The 19,262-nt window shown below is 35.6% G+C and overlaps 1 long non-coding RNA gene across 1 annotated transcript; it reads left to right on the forward strand.

Moving 5' to 3' along the window:
• The first annotated feature begins 17,211 nt into the window (after window positions 1-17,211).
• LOC123540474 (uncharacterized) lies at window positions 17,212-18,935 on the forward strand. Its single transcript, XR_008367893.1, has 3 exons — window positions 17,212-17,389; window positions 17,762-17,946; window positions 18,805-18,935. It is a non-coding gene; the product is annotated as an uncharacterized LOC123540474 (long non-coding RNA).
• Window positions 18,936-19,262: the final 327 nt, after the last annotated feature.

Below are 19,262 nucleotides of genomic sequence, written 5' to 3' on the forward strand. Positions count from 1 at the left end.
GGGGCCTCCGTGGCCGAGTGGTTAGAGTCGTTGACTTCAAACCATTTGCCCCTCATCGATGTGGGTTCGAAACCTCATTTGGGGCGTAGAATTCTTCACGTGAGGAAGCCATCCAGCTGGCTTACGGAAGGTCGGTGGTTCTACCCAGGTGCCCGCTCGTGATGAAATAGTGCACGGAGGGGCACCTGGGGTCTTCCTCCACCATTAAAGCTGGAAAGTCGCCATATGACCTAAAATTGTGTCGGTGCGACGTTAAACCCAACAAAATAAAATAAAATAAATTAAACTTAGCTGAAACAATGGGGGTATACCTTTACTAAAACGAACTTTTATTTTCTTGCCATGTATTGATAATCCATAGTCTGTGATATTTTTTTTACATGATTATTATGTACTAGATGATATTTTATGATTACTGAATAGTTGTGCTCCTTAAACTAGTTTTGGAGGAATATTACAAATCACTCTTTTCGATCTTCATACATACCTTGAGATCTGTTCGTTCATTATGAAGTTTCAAAACAAAATGTTTTCAGGCAACAATTGTAAGGCCTAAAAAATAATTTTTTGTTTCCGGTAACATGCTTAAAAAATTAGGGTAGGTAGGTCGGAATTTTTTTTAATTTTTTTTTATATTTTTTTCTCTTTTAAGGGAGACTTTTCGGAAATTATTTTTGTGTCAAAAAATGAATACAAATAAGGGGGTTATGCCTTTAGAGCATCAGTAAGTTAATTTCTAACATCACTGACCATGTTTAAATATGCAGTTATGCAACTTTTTATTAGAAAGTTGAAAAAAATATTCTCCAAGGCCATAAAAACATTTAGGGTCGGGCCAAAAATTAGGGTAGGTCGGGATACCAGAAACAAACAATTTTTTTTTATGCCTAAGTGATTTTGTATGCACTGAGACCTACAACAGTACATTAATATAACTTCTGTGGCTGAATGTTTGAGGTAGCAGACTTCCAATTAAGTGCCCATCACTGCTGTGCATTCGAAAACCTTGCATCTGGTGTAGAATTCTGGCTTACGAAAGGTTTGTTGTTCAACATGGGTACTCTCCCCTGCCTAAAATAATGCACAAAGTGGCTAAAAAGTTACCATGTGACCTGTCATTGTGTAAGTATGACATTAAACCCAACAAATACAACCAAAACAAGACATATTTATTCAGCAATTAAAATATTGATAAAATGAGGCTTCTTTTTGTATGAAAATGATTTATTACAGATATGACTTCTTTGTTAAGAAAAAGTCATTTATATCATCCTTATTTCTGTAAACGTTTCAGTATATTTTTAGTTAACAAATATTTGATTATATACTAGGATCCTTTCCAACACATGTCAGAAAACATTGACTAGTCCTTATGGCACACAGGGGGCTTAAGTGTTTAAGTATCCTTGTCTTTGATTACAAATACAAAAATGTATAAGAAAGTCTTGACCTGTTTTATATGAGACAAGAGGTCTAAAAGAATTCTTGATCCTTACCTTTGATGAAAGAATTTATAATTTTGGACAGCTGTGACATGCTTATATGATCAAAGAGGGACCTGAAAAACATTTTGACAAAGATTTGTTCTTGGATATATTAAGCAACTCAATATTTTACGTACATTTACGAACTGACTTCTCTTGCAAAACCCCACCCTCCTTAAAACCCATATTGTGGATTACCTTTTTGTATATTTAGGTGGAAATCCTGAATTGACTAGGTACTAGATCCATAAATTCAACGGTTGCATTAAAATCAGATAGTTCCGTGACGTTTATTATTTTCACAATATTTGCTAATTGTCTATCTTTGCAAAACTGGAAAGTCTTATACATGTAGTTGTTTAAAATAGTGCAAAGATATACCTAATATTCTAGCAAGTCAACAGATTCCAATTTCAAAAATAGTAAACTTTAACTTCTCGAAAATTTCCTATTTTACAGTATTTTATGTCTTTTTAAAATTTTATATTTATAATTTATAATTATTATATATTGATGATGCATAAATTATGTTAATGAGTTATTTACACTTCATTTAATTTGCTTTGAATATGCACGTCTACTACGCACCATTATATTATTGCTTGTTACCCTTTGTGCAATACTGCAGTGCATCTGTCCACTTTTCTAATAAAAATATTTACCTACTCAACCATTTTCTGTTTTCTTTTTTTCATACAAATGTCTTGTTATATGATTCAATAATGAGGAGGTATGACACTTCGGTCAATTCTAGTACCAACATTTTTTTCTCATTATTATTAATGTTTCGGTTCTTGTTTTGGATTCAGCACATTTGACTTACTGGATCAGCAAAGGGCTAGCCTTTATTAGGTCAATGCCTGCTATTCATGTGACAAAGGTAGGTTATAACTTGAGAACCATTTGATCCAGAACCTTCAGACTTGGTAGTATGATTTGGTGTATAAAGTAGACGACCCTTTTAGATTTAGAGGTCAAGGTCACAGTGGCCTAAACCACGAAAACATATTTTTTTGCCAAATAACTTTAGAACCACTTGACCCAGAACATTAAAAACTTGGTAGCATGATTTGGCTTTTGAAGTAAATGATGCTTGTGGTTTTTAGCTCACCTGTTACATAATGACAAGGTGAGCTTTTGTGATCTCCCTTTGTCCGTCTCCGTCTGGCCACAATTTCTGGTGAACATGATAGAGACCACATTTTGCAATTAATGTTAATCAAACTTGTATTGGCATAATATCTCGGTTCCTTTCAAAAACTACATTTTGCAATCAATTTTTATCAAACTTGTACACAACTTGTATTGGCATAGTATCTTGGTTCCTTTCGAAAACTGACCAGATCCCATCATGGGTTCCAGAGTTATGCCCACTTAAAGGGCCAAAATTTGCTATTTTGGCCTTTGCAGCCGTATAGAGATTTCATTATGCCCCCGTTCGAAGAAGAAGGGGTATATTGTTTTGCAGATGTTGGTCTGTATGTATGTAGACCAATCCGTTTCCAGATGATAACTCAAGAACGCTTGGGCCTAGGATCATGAAAGTTGACAGCTTGGTTGATCATGACCAACAGATGTCCCCTATTGATTTTTAGGTCAAAGGTCAAGGTTACATTGACCAGAACATTTAAACCATTTCCAGACAATTACTTGAGAACGCTTGGGCCTAGGATCATGAAACTTGATAGGGAGGCTGGTCATGACCAGTAGATAACCTATGTAGATTTTGAGGTCAGTAGGTCAAAGGTCAAGGTCACATTGACCCGGAACAGATAAACCCTTTCGGACGATACCTTGAGAACACTTGGGCCTAGGATCACGAAATTAATAGGGATGTTGATTATGACCAGCAAATGATTTTGAGGTCAAAGGTCAATGTCACATTGAACCAGAACAGTAAAACTTTTGTTTTGTTTACTGTGAGCATATAATTTCTGTTCCTTGTGCAATTACTGAATGCATCAAGGGGGGCATTTCATGTTTGACGAGCTCTTGTTTATAGTTTGATTTGATACAAACTTGCAAAATATCTTTAACAACAATATATCTTGGACTCCATGATGAATCTGTCAGATCCAGTCATAGGTTCGAGAGTTACGGCCCCTGACTGACCTCTGAAAGAGAGAGCCAAAATTTGTTAATTTTTACCTTGTGAACACATAGGAGACATTTTACGTTCGATTTCAACCACACTTACCCAGAACTTAAGTCATAATAAAATCTCAGTTCCTTTCGAAAAGTGGCTAGATTCCGTCATGGGGTCTAGAGTTACTGCCCCTGAAAGAGGCAAAATTTTCTATTTTGGCGCTTTCAGCGATATAGAGGTTTCATTTATGCTTTGATTTGATACAAACTTGCACAGAATGTTTATCTTGATGATCTCTAGGCCAAGTTCGAAACTGGGTCATGTGGGGTCAAAAACTAGGCCACTGGGTCAAATCAAAGGAAAAGCTTGTTTACACCCTAGAATCCACATTTATGACCATATCTTCATGAAGCTCGGTCTGGTTGTTTATCTTGATGATTCCTTTGTCAGATTTAAAACTGGGTCATATGGGGTTAAAAACTAGGTCAACAGGTCAAATCAAAGGAAAAGCTTGATAACACTAGAGGCCACTTTTATGACTCTATCTTCATGAAACTTGGTCAAAATGTTTATCTCGATGATCATTAGCCCAATTTCGAATCTGGGTCATTAGGGGTCAAAACGTAGGTCACTTCTTTAAATTAAAAAAAAACCTTGTGTATGCAATAGGGGCTGCATTTTTCATTTAATGTTGTCAGAATGTTTGTCTGCATAAAATCTCAGACGATTTTTTTATCTTGGTCATGTGGGGTCCAAAACTAGGTCACCAGGTCAAATCAAAGAATAGGCTTGTTTACACTCTAGGAGCTACATTATTGATTCTATCTTCATAAATCTTAGTCAGAATGTTCCCGAATCTTTGTCAGAATATTTGTTTTTATGAAATCTTGGATAAGTACGAATCAGGATCATGTGGGGTCAAAAACTAAGTCACTAGGTCAAATCATAGAAAATGCTTGTTTACACTCAAGAGGCCACATTTTTTGTCCAATGTTAATGAAAATTGTTCAGAATATTTGTCTCCATGAAATCACTAGGTCAGACATATTGACATTGTTATGGTGTGTTACTCGGGTGAGCGACCTAGGGCCATCTTGGCCCTCTTGTTAGAGTAAATAGTCCAAAGGTCGATGTTATAGGGGCTTATAACTTGAAAATGGTTCCCCCTCAATAACTTGAGAACCACTTTACCGGGACCTTCAAACTTAATAGCAAGATTTGGCTTATGAAGTAGGTGACCCCTATAGTTTTTGTCAAGTCAAAAGGTCAAGGTCACAGGGGCCTGAGCCTTGAAAAGCGTTTCCACCAAACAACTAGAGAACCACTTGAACCAGAACGTTCAATTTTAAAAGCATGATTGGGCTTACGAAGTAGATGACCACTATTGCAATTTGGTTCAGTAAGTCAAATGTCAAGGTCACAGGGGCATGAACCTTGAAAACGGTTTCTGCTCATTAACTTGAGAACCACTTTACTCAGAACCACCTCCAAACCTTATAGCATGATTGGGCTTATAAAGATGACCCCTATTGTATTTGGGGGTCAAAGGTCAAGGCCACTGGGACCTATACATGAAAACAATTTCTGCACGATAACTTAAGAACCACTTGACTCGGAACCTTCAGACTTGACATCATGGTTTGGCTTATGAAGTAGATGACCACAATTAATCGGGGGTCTGTAAGTCAAGGTCACAGGGGCCTGAACCTTGAAAACGGTTTCCCCTGAATAACTTGAGAACCACATGACCCAGTATCTTCAATCTTGATGGCATGATTGTGCTTATAATAGATTACCCCTAATGTTTTGGGGGTTAGTAGGTCAAGGTCATAGTGATCACGGGACTGAAAATGGGACAGCCTATCGTGGCGGACATACTTGTTTTACAAATTGTTTTACAAATAGTTTTTCTCGTCCATCAAATGTACTATACACATTTTTACCTTTAACGATATTGTGTATGAAGATATACGTGCAAGATTAAACGGCCAAGATCAAGTGACAGTATTATAGTCCTCTAGTTTAACAAGAGTTTTGGCCTTTAATTATTTTCAGTAATATCTGTACTCAATTTATCTGCACCAACCTCTGTATCCATCCTCTGATCCCAAGAATGGTACATCGTACATTTATCATGGATTGGTACCTCTAGAATCTGTCACACAATGACTGGTATCAAACGCATCAGGGGGAAATGACCCGTATATACCGAGTGTATTACAATATAGTATATATAGGCCTTGCAGGCTTTTTTTCTCCAGAAAAGAACCTCGGTGTCCGAGTGGAATCGTATATGTGAGTTTTGACGTAGAATTCTTCATGTGAGGAAGCCATTTAACTGGATAACGGAAGGTCTGTGGTTCTACCGAGGTGCCCGCTTATGCCTGAAATGCACGAGGTATCTTCTTCTATCACCAAAGCTTGATAAATCGCGATATAACCTGTATTGCATCGTTGTGTCTAAACACCGCACCCCCCACCCCCCGCCCACACACACCCACCCCCGACACACAAAAAATAAAATATAAAAATCTTTGCCCATAAAGTGTTGCGATACCCCTATAAAATGGCATATATTACCGGTCTTGAGGGAGAGCCCAAGTCATGACGTGCATGATTGATTGTTCCTTTACAATGAATTGGTTTCTCCAGCATCTGTCATGTGACACCGCATTCAGACAAAATGAGTCCAACAAAATGCCCCCCTTATTTACAGGTAAGATTGAAATGGGCCATTTACCCCCGGGTATCTGTCATTTGGCAGTTCTCAGAGATTCTCTGTGTGTATCATTTCTTAATCGTGGTGGTACCCGTGACTAAACAAATAGCATTTTCTAAAACAAATGACGGAAAACATGAGTAAAACAACTTATTCTCATGTGTTTCCATAACATTATAGTCAGTCAGTAATTAAGTTTCAAAGCTTTCTTAAGAATTATATAGCATTAATTTCCTGATACCCGGAAATTTTCTCTACGATATGGATGCTAGTGCCTTTAAAGTTAATATTTCATCATAAAATTGTCAAGTAAACAATGCGTATAGTATATCTATAACGAATGTAAAACAACTTATTCTCGTCTTCTCATGTGTTTCCAAAACATTATAGTCTGTCAGCAAATTAAGCTTCAAAGCTTTCTTAAGAAGTATATAACATAATTTCCTGATACCCGAAAATTTTCTCTTATTTTGTTGTCGTACGATCTGTAGACTAGTGCTTTTAAAGTTAATATTTAGTTATAAAATTGTCAAGTGCACAATGCGCATAGTAGATCTATAACATATGTGCTCCAACTTCATTTTTTTCTACCTGTCATGTTGAGCCGTTGTCATGGCTTTCCGTCAGAGTCTGTTTTCTAAGACAGGAAACAATAGGGGGAAAAAGTGTGGTCTAAGTGTGGGGGCTGGGTGCATGTGTATTAGTGATTCTTTTACTCGAAATATTTACTAGTTTATATTTAGAATTTTCTCTTACCTTTTTCGCACAGACACACGCCGAAGTTTTACTCGTTAATTATGATATTTTTATGTGTTTATTCATGAAGTTATCAACCATATTTCTGACGTTTACCTTACAATTTATATGAATCGTTTACCTTCAACAATTTATTAATTTATATGAATCTATATCAGAATCTATATCAGGTTCAGATAACTAACCCTCCTCCAAACCACACGATAACCATATTTACAGTGAATTTATATTATTATTATCTACGAGATAATATAACAAACTCACTAAATTAATAAATGTATATGACTTTCAAGCGAAAAGATACTTTCTACATATTAAGTTTTTCTAAAACGTCTAATTTCTTCCGACTGAATTGAAAAAAAAAATGAAATAAAAAAATGACATTTATTGATTTATTTAAATTTCGAAAGAATTCAATGAAAATTAGAATTAAGATTTATGTAAATAACACTGTAAACATAACATAATTAACAACTCGGTGTTATAAATAGTCCCAGTATCAACAAGCGTTCACAAAATTTTCGGACCCCCCGCCCCACCCCTCCCCTCCAACCAACCACAAAAAATAAATAAAATAAACAAATAAATAAAGGTATTGTACACAATCATTTCCTTTACATCAAAATGACAATTTCTCCTTATTTGCTGTTATATCTGTGCGAAAATCGGTTGTTTGGCCAAAAAATTTAAAGGGGGTGGGGGTAAAAGATATTCCTCTCCATCCCCCGGATCTCTACTTTTGGCAAAACAACCAATTTTTGCTCCGGCGCTTATAGTTCAAAATAATAAGACGTTTCGGGACAGCATGATAAATTTTGACATGTCGCTGTCCCGATGGATAGCAGTTATGAAATAGCAGATCATAAAATGAGCCACTCCGATAAGCCGGACGAATAAGGCTACTAGGCTTATAGGTTAATATTGCTAATGTTGTTAAAACTTGTAGCCCGACCCATTTGCACTATATATATATATATGTATACATATGTATTGTTTTCATTCATGTCTGTAATAGTTGCAACAAAATATTATTAAACTATAGGTTAATAGTTTGTGCTATATGGCCGGTCAATATTCTACACATGTTTACCGGGCTATATTCAAAATGTGAAGAAAAACTATGTGAACATTTATTTCTGGTATTATGTAGCAAAACACCACTCAATGGGCAAACGGAACGGTAGATATTACTAAATGGCTTGCCGGTCAATAGTTAAAACTTGGCAGTGACATGGAAGGGCCCTCCAGGACCCTAAATTTGAGGTCGAACCAAGTGGCTGTTGTAGGGGATATCAGTCTTAACGGCCATCAATGTAACTATCCCGGAAAAAAAATCTTATGTATTCAGATGCATTTTCGGAATTTTTCACTGTTTTTAAGTTCGGCAGACCCAAACAGTCTAGCCAAACCCTAAGATGTCCTTACCAGGCACAGATGATGGGGTGTCATACTGGACTGAAAATTTTGTTTTTTGGACAGAATTTGGCGCAAGGAGCAAGGCGGGGCTAGCCTTATAAGCCTACAACGTCCAACTGGTCCAATGCCAGACTTACAGGAGTGTGACTGAAAAAGACTGAAGTAAAGACAATTTGACCAGTTGTTGTACCATCCAGATATTGTAGCTGTATGCCGCTACCTGAGACAAGTCACCGCCGGCACAGGTCAAAGGTATTGTCATATGAGATACAGCAAATGAGTCCGAAGCGCAACTAATGGTCAAAGTCTATCAGTCATGGGGTTTAATCGGCATTTGTGTGAACTTTCCCAAAAAAATAATGTAACATGCAAATATCTCAACTTGATCTCATTTCGGAAGGTATATCATAAATTGCTACACAGAACTGTGGTGCGGTGCAATGACCCGGTAACTCTAATGAACTCGTACAAAACATGTTTGAAATAACCCTACACAATTCACTCAACCTTTGTGAATTAATCAACACGTTATTCCCGAGGCAATGTTCTGCTCAGTTCACTTAGCACGTGACTTTCATGACTACCTATTGTTATTGTTAGAGCTAGCGCGGGTTTTCAGAGAGGCGAGTCAACAAAATGGTATGTATTTTTTCAATTTCCTCTGTTTTCTTTTCTATTTTCTTTCTATTTCTGTCGTTATTTCTTTCCTTATTTCTGCCGTTAAATTTGTAATTGATTCATTTTGTGGTTTTTGTCCATTTTAACCTGAGATTATCATTCAAATTTCTGTAAACGCAAGAAACTATATCTAGGGAAATATCTTATACAACAGTTTGTTTTCATTACACTGATAATAAAAATTGATTCCAGAGAATATTCATTGGCTGTAATGTATTTTACTATAGCTGGCATTATTTTCGGAAAGATTACACTTCACTGAATTTTACAAAAATGCGTTTTTCCAACATTTTTGCTAAATGGTACTTGATAGGTACTTTTTTTGCATGGACCCCTTCCATTGCTTTCATAGCTTTAATTGCAAGTGAAACATTTACGTTTAACAAAATCTTGTTTTGTTTTTGCAGTTTTCCAGGTTGTCATGGTGACATGATTGCATAGATGACAGATCATCCATGATTCATACACAACATAGACTGACGTGGTATGTATGTTTTCTTTTTCCTTTTGTCTGAAATGTCTAAAGGCAGCACAATATGTTTGTTTCTGTTTTTAGCTCGTCTGATTTTTTGGAGAAAAAAATCCACGAGGTATTGTCGTCACTTGATCGTCGGCGTCGGCTAAACTTTTTGTTTAGGTCCGCATTTTCTCATAAAGCATAAAAGCTACAGTTTTGAAACTTTGCACACTTGGTTATCATCATTAGGTGACTGTGTAGGCCAAGAACCATAAATCTGATAAAAATTTTGTCAAAATTATGGTCCTTTTTGTACTTAGAAAATTTGAGTTTCTTGGTTATTTTTTTTTGTTTAGGTCCACCATTTCTTAAAAACTATAAGAGTTACACCTTTGAAACTTTGCACACTTACTAACCATCATATGATGACTGTGTAGACCAAGAATCAAAATTATGGCCCTAATTGTACTTTGAAATTCTGAACTATACACTTTTATAACATACTGACCAGCACTTGCAGACGAGCGATGGCACCCGTAGGTGGTGCTCTTGTTTTACATGTCTTTCTGCATTTTATACACTTAACATGAGGACAATGATAACAATGGATGGTCTAGGTCCAGTTACTTCTCTGTAATATTGTTCATCGATCGCCTCCATTGATTTTGAATTGTTGCCATGAATAATGTATTTGATGCTTTGACAGCTTTAATGACAAGCGAGGTATTTGCGTTTATCAAAGTCATGTTTTTTTCTTCTTTAATTTCTTGCATTTTAAGTTGTGTCTTAGTGGCATCGATCAAAACCATGTAATTATAGGTTATTAGCTTTGTATCGGGAAATATGCACGAGTTCTTCAGCGGAAATATTGCGCGACTTTAGGAGCGCAATATTCTTCCGCTGAAGAACGAGTGCATATTTCTCGATGCAAAGATAATAACCTTTTTATTACATACGCATCTTTATGTATAAATATAATGTAAATATCATAAATTTGTTCAATAGCATGTATAGGATTGACAATACTGAACTAAATAAAAAAAAGTTGTGCAGCAACACACTGAATTATGTCACGCACCCGATATCAAATTCAGGCGTCAGCGTATGGAAAAATATTGACGTTTCCGGTGCCAGTATAACTTAACGGGGAATAGAAACGAGTATGTAATAATGATACATACAGATCGTAGATTTGGAGCATATCGGTGTGTGTATGTTTTCTTTTCCCTTATTTGAATATGTAAGGTAACTTTAGTATTAACATTTGTTTATGCTAGTACACACGTAGCTCAACGTTTCGAAGAAAAATGAGAGCTATTCTACTCACCTGGGCGTCGACGTCACACTTTAGTTTATGTGCAAGGTCGTATCTCAGAAAAATCGATTAACCTTTACCTTGCTAAATTTCTATAATGAACGTGTCCATCTGTCAATTCGGACAGTACCATTGACTGTCAAAAGGGATGCATACAAAAAAGTTACTAACCGAATGGCGAACAATGCAGATCATGATCAGACGGCACGGATGTGCAGACTGATCATGATCTGCACTGGTTGAACATGTTCAGTATGATAAGGGTTAAGTTTTGCATGCAGCTATCAAGCCTTACTTCAGTAAAAACTACATGTTTTACATTGAAACTTGACATAGTGCTTCGTAGTCCTCAAACCTACTGAAATAACCGCATGCTAGATAACTCTTGATTGAACTGAAGTTTTCTTAGGCCCCTTTTCAACATAAAAAGTTTTGCATATCAAACTGGATCTCAGTAACGATTGAAACTGCACGCAAGACATCCATCTTATCCAAATTTACTTCTATAAAAAAGTAAAATAAATCTTGGTTGAAATTAATTCAAATTGTAAAATAAATTTATTTGCAAATGAGACACTTGCGTGAACAAAATCATGTTTTTTGGTTTTTTTTTCATGCAGTTTAGGTTGTGTTTTAGTAGTAAAGACACTCAGCAGAGTTGTCATGGAAACATACATCTAGGCAGTGAAATAAATAGATGGCCGACGTTCAGATATACATAGCTTTATAGCAGATTTTGGAGCATATAGGGTGAGTATGTTTACTCTTTAGCTCGACTTTACGAAGTATGGAGAGCTGTCCTACTCGACCCGGCGTCGGCTTCCTTCCGCGTCCGCACTTTTGTTAGTTTTGATGCACTTTCTCTTTATCTCTGTAATAACTTAATGGATTTGTTTCAAATTTAAAATAGTTATTCCTTATCATCACCCACATCAATTGGTACAAGGGGCATAACTCTTGCACCAATATGTTATGAATTATACCTTCACTTTATCTTTGTTACCACTTGATGGATTTGCTTCAAACTTTAAATAGCTTTTTTTTATCACCCACATCAGATTTCACAAGGACCACTACTTTGGCACCAATATTTTATGAATTATCCCCTATTTTGACTTAGAATTTTAGGTTAAAGTTTTGGTGCGCTTTCACTCTATCTCAGTTAATACTAAATGGATTTGATTCAGATTTAAAATGGTTGTTTAACATGATCACCCACATTCATATAACACAAGATTCGTAATTCTGGAACCAATTTTCCATGAATTATGCCCCCTTTTTACTTAGAATTATATGTTAAAGTTTTGGTGCACTTTCACTCTATCTCTGTTATTACTTTATGGATTTTATTCAAACTTAAAATAGTTGTTCCACATCATCACTCACATCATATGACGTAAGGACCATAATTCTTGCACCAATATTTCATGAATTATCCCCCTTTTTACTTAGGATTTCACGTTAAAGTTTTGGTGCAGTTTCACTCTATCTCAGGAATTGATTCAAACTTAAAATAGCTGTTCCAGCTTTTCACCCACATCATATGACACAATGTCCATAACTCTGGCACCAAATTTTCATGAATAATGCCCCCTTTTACTTGGAATTTAAGGTTTATTTTGATGCATTTTCACTATATCTCTGTTATTACGGCGTCGGCGTTGGTTAAAGTTTTTGATAAGGTCAAATATCTCTGTTACTATCAAAGCTATTGACTTGAAACTTAAAATACTTATTTACTATCAAAGTCTACACAAGGATAAATAATCCCCATAACTCTGATTTGAATTTTGACAGAATTATGCCCCTTTTTAACTTAGAATTTTTGGTTAAAGTTTTTGATAAAGTCAGATATCTCTTAACTATCAAAGCTATTAACTTGAAACTTAAAATAGTTATTTACTATCAAGTCTACACCAGGAGAATCAATCCCCATAACTCTGATTTGATTTTGACAGAATTATGCCCCTTTTTAACTTAGCATTTTTGGTTAAAATTTTTGATAAAATCAAATATCTCTGTTATATCAAAGCTATTGACTTGAAACTTAAAATACTTATTTACTATCAAAGTCTACACCAGGAGAAACAATCCCCATAACACTGAATTGAATTTTGACAGAATTATGCCCCTTTTTAACTCAGAAATTTTGTTAAAATTTTTGATAAAGTCAAATATCTCTGTTACTATAAAAGCTTTTGCCTTGAAACTCAAAATAGTTATCTACTATCAAAATCTTCACCAGGAGACACAATTCCTATAACTCTCGTTCGAATTTTGACAGAATTATGTCCCTTTTTAAATTAGAATTTTTAGTTAAAGTTTTTGATAAAGTGAAATATCTCTGTTACTATCAAAGCTTTTGACTTGAAACTCAAAATACTTACTTACCATCAAAGTCTACACCAGGAGAAACAATCCCCATAACACTGAATTGAATTTTGACAGAATTATGCCCCTTTTTAACTCAGAAATTTTGTTAAAATTTTTGATAAAGTCAAATATCTCTGTTACTATAAAAGCTTTTGCCTTGAAACTCAAAATAGTTATCTACTATCAAAATCTTCACCAGGAGACACAATTCCTATAACTCTCGTTCGAATTTTGACAGAATTATGTCCCTTTTTAAATTAGATTTTTTAGTTAAAGTTTTTGATAAAGTGAAATATCTCTGTTACTATCAAAGCTTTTGACTTGAAACTCAAAATACTTACTTACCATCAAAGTCTACACCAGGAGAAACAATCCCCATAACACTGAATTGAATTTTGACAGAATTATGCCCCTTTTTAACTCAGAAATTTTGTTAAAATTTTTGATAAAGTCAAATATCTCTGTTACTATAAAAGCTTTTGCCTTGAAACTCAAAATAGTTATCTACTATCAAAATCTTCACCAGGAGACACAATTCCTATAACTCTCGTTCGAATTTTGACAGAATTATGTCCCTTTTTAAATTAGAATTTTTAGTTAAAGTTTTTGATAAAGTGAAATATCTCTGTTACTATCAAAGCTTTTGACTTGAAGCTCAAAATACTTACTTACCATCAAAGTCTACACCAAGAGAAACAATCCCCATAACTCTGATTTGAATTTTGACAGAATTATGCCCCTTTTAACTTAGATTTTTTTGTTAGAATTTTGATAAAGTCAAATATCTCTGTTACTATTAAAGCTTTTGACTTGAAACTCAAATTAATTATTTATTATCAAAGTCTGCACACGGAGACACAATTCTCATAACTATAATTTGAATTTTAGTAGAGTTATGCCCCTTTTTAACTTGTTTTTGTTTTACTGGCAAAGCTCAAATTCAGAGTCAAACACTGAGAAAAGTCGAGCGCGCTGTCTTACGGACACTCTTGTTACTTAGAATTTCAGGTTAAAATTACTTCCACTCTATTTCAGTTATTACTGAATGGACTTGATTCAGACTTAAAGTAGTTGTTATACACCACCACCCATGTCATATGACATAAAATGCATCTCTCTTACACCAACATTAATGAATTATGTCCCTTTTTTGCTTAGAATTACACTTCTTTAATGTTTTGATAACTTGATCTTTATCTCTCTTATTACTTAATTCTTTTTACACAATATAAGTTATTGTCCAATACCTTCATCCACGTTGGAGTCATTAAACACTCCAGTGACTGCTCCAGCTCTCCCAGATGTGCCCATTTTAACTATCCAGCATCGAATAGTCGAGTGCGCTGTCGCATGAGGACTGTGACAGATCTTGTTCTTTCTTGTGGCAACACTTTGATGTATTTGTTTCTATTTTTACGTTATGTCTTTCTGCATCCATTCGCTCATCCTCAACAGGGTTACCATAGAAACGTACCACTTATCTAGGCAATGGTATAATGGATGGCCTAATTTCAGATGTAGAAAGTCATACAGTAAACTTTGGACAGATAGGGTGTGTATGTTTAGTTTTCATTTTTTTGTGTAAACAGTATTATATGTTTCTGTTTTTACACATACCCTTCTGTATCTAAACACTCAAACTCGACATGGTTACCAGGGAAACGTACCGCAACGTCTAGGCAATGTTATAATGGATGGCAGACGTTCAGATGTACAAAGATATACAGTAGATTGTGGAGAATATAGTGTGTCTTTCTGCATCTATACATTTAACCTAAACAGGGTTACCATGGAAACGTGCCTCTACTTCTAGACAACGGTATAATGAATGACCTACTTTCAGATGTACAAAGTCATACAGCAGATTTTGGACCATATAGGGTGTGTATGTTTACTTTTTTTCTTGTGGCAATACTTTGTTATGTTTGTTTCTGTTTTTACACATGCCTTTCTGTATCTATACACTCAACGTGTATAAGAGGGTTACCATGGAAACGTATCTCTACATCTAGACAATGGTATAGACAGGTGACCGGCGTTCGGAAGTACAAAGTCATACAGCAGATTTTGGAGCGTAAAGCGTTTGTATGTTTACTTTTTTGTGGCTACACCTTGATATAATTGTTTCTCATTTCACACATGCATCTCTGTATTTTTACTCAACAGACTTACCATAGAAACGTGCCTCCACATCTAGGCAATGGTATAGCGGATGGCCGACGTTCAGATTAGCAGATTTTAGAGCATATACGGTGTGTACATCTAGTTTTCCTTTTTATATAGCAACGCTTTGATATATTTGGTTCTGTTTTTACACATGCCTTTTTGCATCTATACATTCAATCTAAACAGGGTCACCATGGAAACGTGCCTTTACATCTAAACAATGGGATAATGGATGACCTACTTTCAGATGGACCAAGTTATAGAACAGATTTTGTACCATATATAGGGTGTGTATATTACTTTTCCTTTTTTGTGGCAAAACTTTTATATATCTGTTTCTCATTTTACACATGCCTCTCTGTATCTATACACACAATAGGATTACCATGGAAACTAACATCTACATCTAGGCAAAGGTACAAATGGATGACCGACGTCCAAGACTGCAAACAGCAGCGAGAGAAATCCTGCAACCGATAACGATCACGTGACAAACGCTTAGCTTTAGATAATCTAAGCTTTGCTAGGACCTGTAAATGAATTCAGGCAAAACTTGAATATAAACAAAAATCTGTATAATCTGTGCGATTATTGAAAACCCAATCTACCTTGTATGTTTTTTGCTGCGTAATTCTTTGGTGTTCGGTGTTTTGCTGTTTTGTCAGAGATTTGTTTACAATGTCTGCTTGGTGGTGATTATGGTGTTGTTTGTGTGTTTGTGGTGGTGTTTTTTGGTATCTTTCATGTGCGGTTGTATTCGATAATGTTTGTTGTTTTGTTAAAATGGGCTTTTGGTGCGAATTGTTTGTCGCATCTGGTTCTTCATCGTTTGTTCCGTTACAAGGTGAATTTCTTTCTGCCATTAGCAATACATTATAACTAGATTTATTGATGTACACAATTAATAGAATAAGTTAAATATTGCGCTGTGTTTAATTTGTTTTACGTTTCCCATCAGTTTTAGATAGCTGCAAAGACATGCCATGAAATATGCAGACGACAGACATGGGGTGCAGACGAGATCTGGGTTGAAAGCGCGAAAGCTGCAAAGACATGCCAAGAAATATGCAGACGAAAGACATGGGGTGCAGACGAGATCTGGGTTGAACGCGCGAAATTGTTTTATTTTATTTCTGCGTTTTATTCTTTTTGTTTTGTATTTCTTTTTTCTGCTAGAATGTTGTGATATGTATACTTGAAGAAAACAGATGCAGACGGACATGGAGATGCCGACCAAGCAAAATGTGCGTTTCTCTTTATCATGAACAGGTATGGTACTGCTACTTATGTTATTCTATTTTGTAAGCCTTTCTCCAACTTTTTCCAAAATGGCGGATGATGTTGTCAAAAAGAACGTGTGAATATATCTTGTTGTAGATACCATGTAATGGTTTAGTGGATGGTGCAGCTATGGTGTTTGATGTTGACTACAAGCACGTGCACGGATGATATGTTGTAGATTTCTCGATGGTTTAGTGGACGGTTCAGCTTGGTCCTTTTTCTCGGGCGCACTGAGGTATGTAATTTTCTGTACCATTAGTATATTCTTTTGGCTATCTTTATATTAGGTGTGCAGTTTTCATTCAAGTTACACCCATTCATTTTAATTTTAATAAATTTTCTACAAATTTGCAATTTTTTGGTTATTGTGTAGGCCTACATTGTTTAAATTCTTTTTATTATTATTTTATTTTTAAGCTCATTATTATTAATTGTTAAATAATGACTACCAGTGTATAACTTTAAACCTCTAGTAGGCAAAGGACTATTTCTGTCGGAGTAATTCAAGAGCACAGGAATACGCATACAGATTCTGGCTTTGGTGAAAGTAAAATTCGAAGTATCGGACGAGAAACTCGGAACTATTCGATGGGAAACTCAGGCTATCAGACGAGGAACTCGAACTGTCCGACGAGAAGCAGTTTCCTGTACCATACACGTAAGGACTTGCTTATAATATATAACCCATTTTGAATATAGGTCTGTTAATCAGATTAGTTACACTATGAAGTGCCGAACGTTTTCATGATTGGTGTGATTTAACTTTACTGGGCTCACTGCTGTTGTCTAAATAAGACAATCGTTTGGAACCATATCAGTCTGAGACTTGGTTCGAATCCTCAGTGTGTGCTTTTCAAACCGTAAGATTTTAATATGAAATTTTATTTTCTGTTAGTAAAATATGAACTAGGATAAAAGTCTTTTTACAGTTTTAAAGAAAGTTGCAATACCATACGTGACTTATATACATACATAGTATTAGTGAGAAAACCTAGGAAGAAATGTGGCTATTATTCTATTGTATTAATAGGAAGAAGAAAAATAGATGATGGAACTACAGTTGCCGTAGGACTACTTTGCTACTTAACATAGAAATGCCAATAGCCAGAGGTGCACTGCTACCCTGTCAATGCCGGTCACCAGAGACGCGCTTGTATCCATCAGAGATGTGCTGGACCCCTTATGTCAACATAGTAATCAACTGTTTTCAACAAGGTAGCCTACTAAATTACTTAAGAATTGCCATTTATATATGCGGCGTGAGTTCGAGCAAGAACGGTATATGGCTTACACTTATGGTTTCTGTCATAGCCATGTGCTTGTTGGAGAGCTAAATTCTACTGGTTTACGAACTAAATTCGATTATCTTCAGCTTATTGTCTTATCTGAAATAATGTTAAATGTGACAGGCACAGCGAAAAACTGCTGTTGATATATGATGGTTCTGTGACATAACTTTACTCTATTTTTCCTGTTAAGTTTGATATCCATATGATATATAAGAAGATTTATAACATGACAGTATAAATGCCAGTTATATCTAGCAGACGACACCAGTTGCTTCTAGCAGACGACACTAGTTGCTTTTACCAGATGACACCAGTGGCGGAAGTAGGTCTTATGCCTGGAGATACTTTCCAATATAAAACTTTGATAAAATATTTGTCAATATATATACTGATACTGACTTGTATAACATACAGACGCCAAAGGTGATGCAAGTTTATAAGGCGTTTGTTTCGGAATTAAAAATATTAACCCTAGACTGGAGAGTGTGTATCACTTTGCAAGTCTTGGATCGACTGCTTTACAAGATTAACTGACTTAGGAATTAATTTAATGTGATATCTTGTCATTTAGAGGTTATTAGATTTGTAGCGAGAAATATGCACGAGTTCTGCAGGAAAAATATTGTGCGACTTAACACGAGTATAAATTGAAAATAGGCATTTCAAGCGGCTACGACACAACCATGAAAATAATGTCATAAATGACGCTACGCACCCGATGGAAAATATTGACGTTTCAACTAAATAGAATTTATAATTGAATATGTTATAAATAAATTTTCAGCACTGTTCGATGGGCAAGGTAGATTGTTTATAGTGGATCTCAAGCCTTGATGGCAAACTGTCTGTATTTGCCGTATCGTGCTGATGGTAGAGAGCTCTTCCCCACCTTGTGCACATAACAGAAAATCTTTGATGGCCGGACAGCCGAAGACTTCATTCGGGTAAAGAGAAAATTACTTCATAACGTTCGTTCTGTTTGTTTGAGGGTTATATATCGTTCTATAAATATATGGTAGCTCTTTTGCGGCAAACAATGTTCCTTGCAAGTATATATTATATAAATTACATTTGTTGTATATTGCCACATAAATTCGTGACTTGGTGTGCTCACTCAGACTGGCAAACGTGGCTTTAAACGTAGATCATTAGACTCCTTGTTTGGAGTCGCTGATTCAAATCCCGATGTGAGAGAGCTTTGATGGGTTGTTGGTACTGTGAAAATAATTTATGATTTCAAGA

This window comes from Mercenaria mercenaria, chromosome 16 (assembly GCF_021730395.1).
Source record: "Mercenaria mercenaria strain notata chromosome 16, MADL_Memer_1, whole genome shotgun sequence".
Taxonomy (NCBI): domain Eukaryota; kingdom Metazoa; phylum Mollusca; class Bivalvia; order Venerida; family Veneridae; genus Mercenaria; species Mercenaria mercenaria.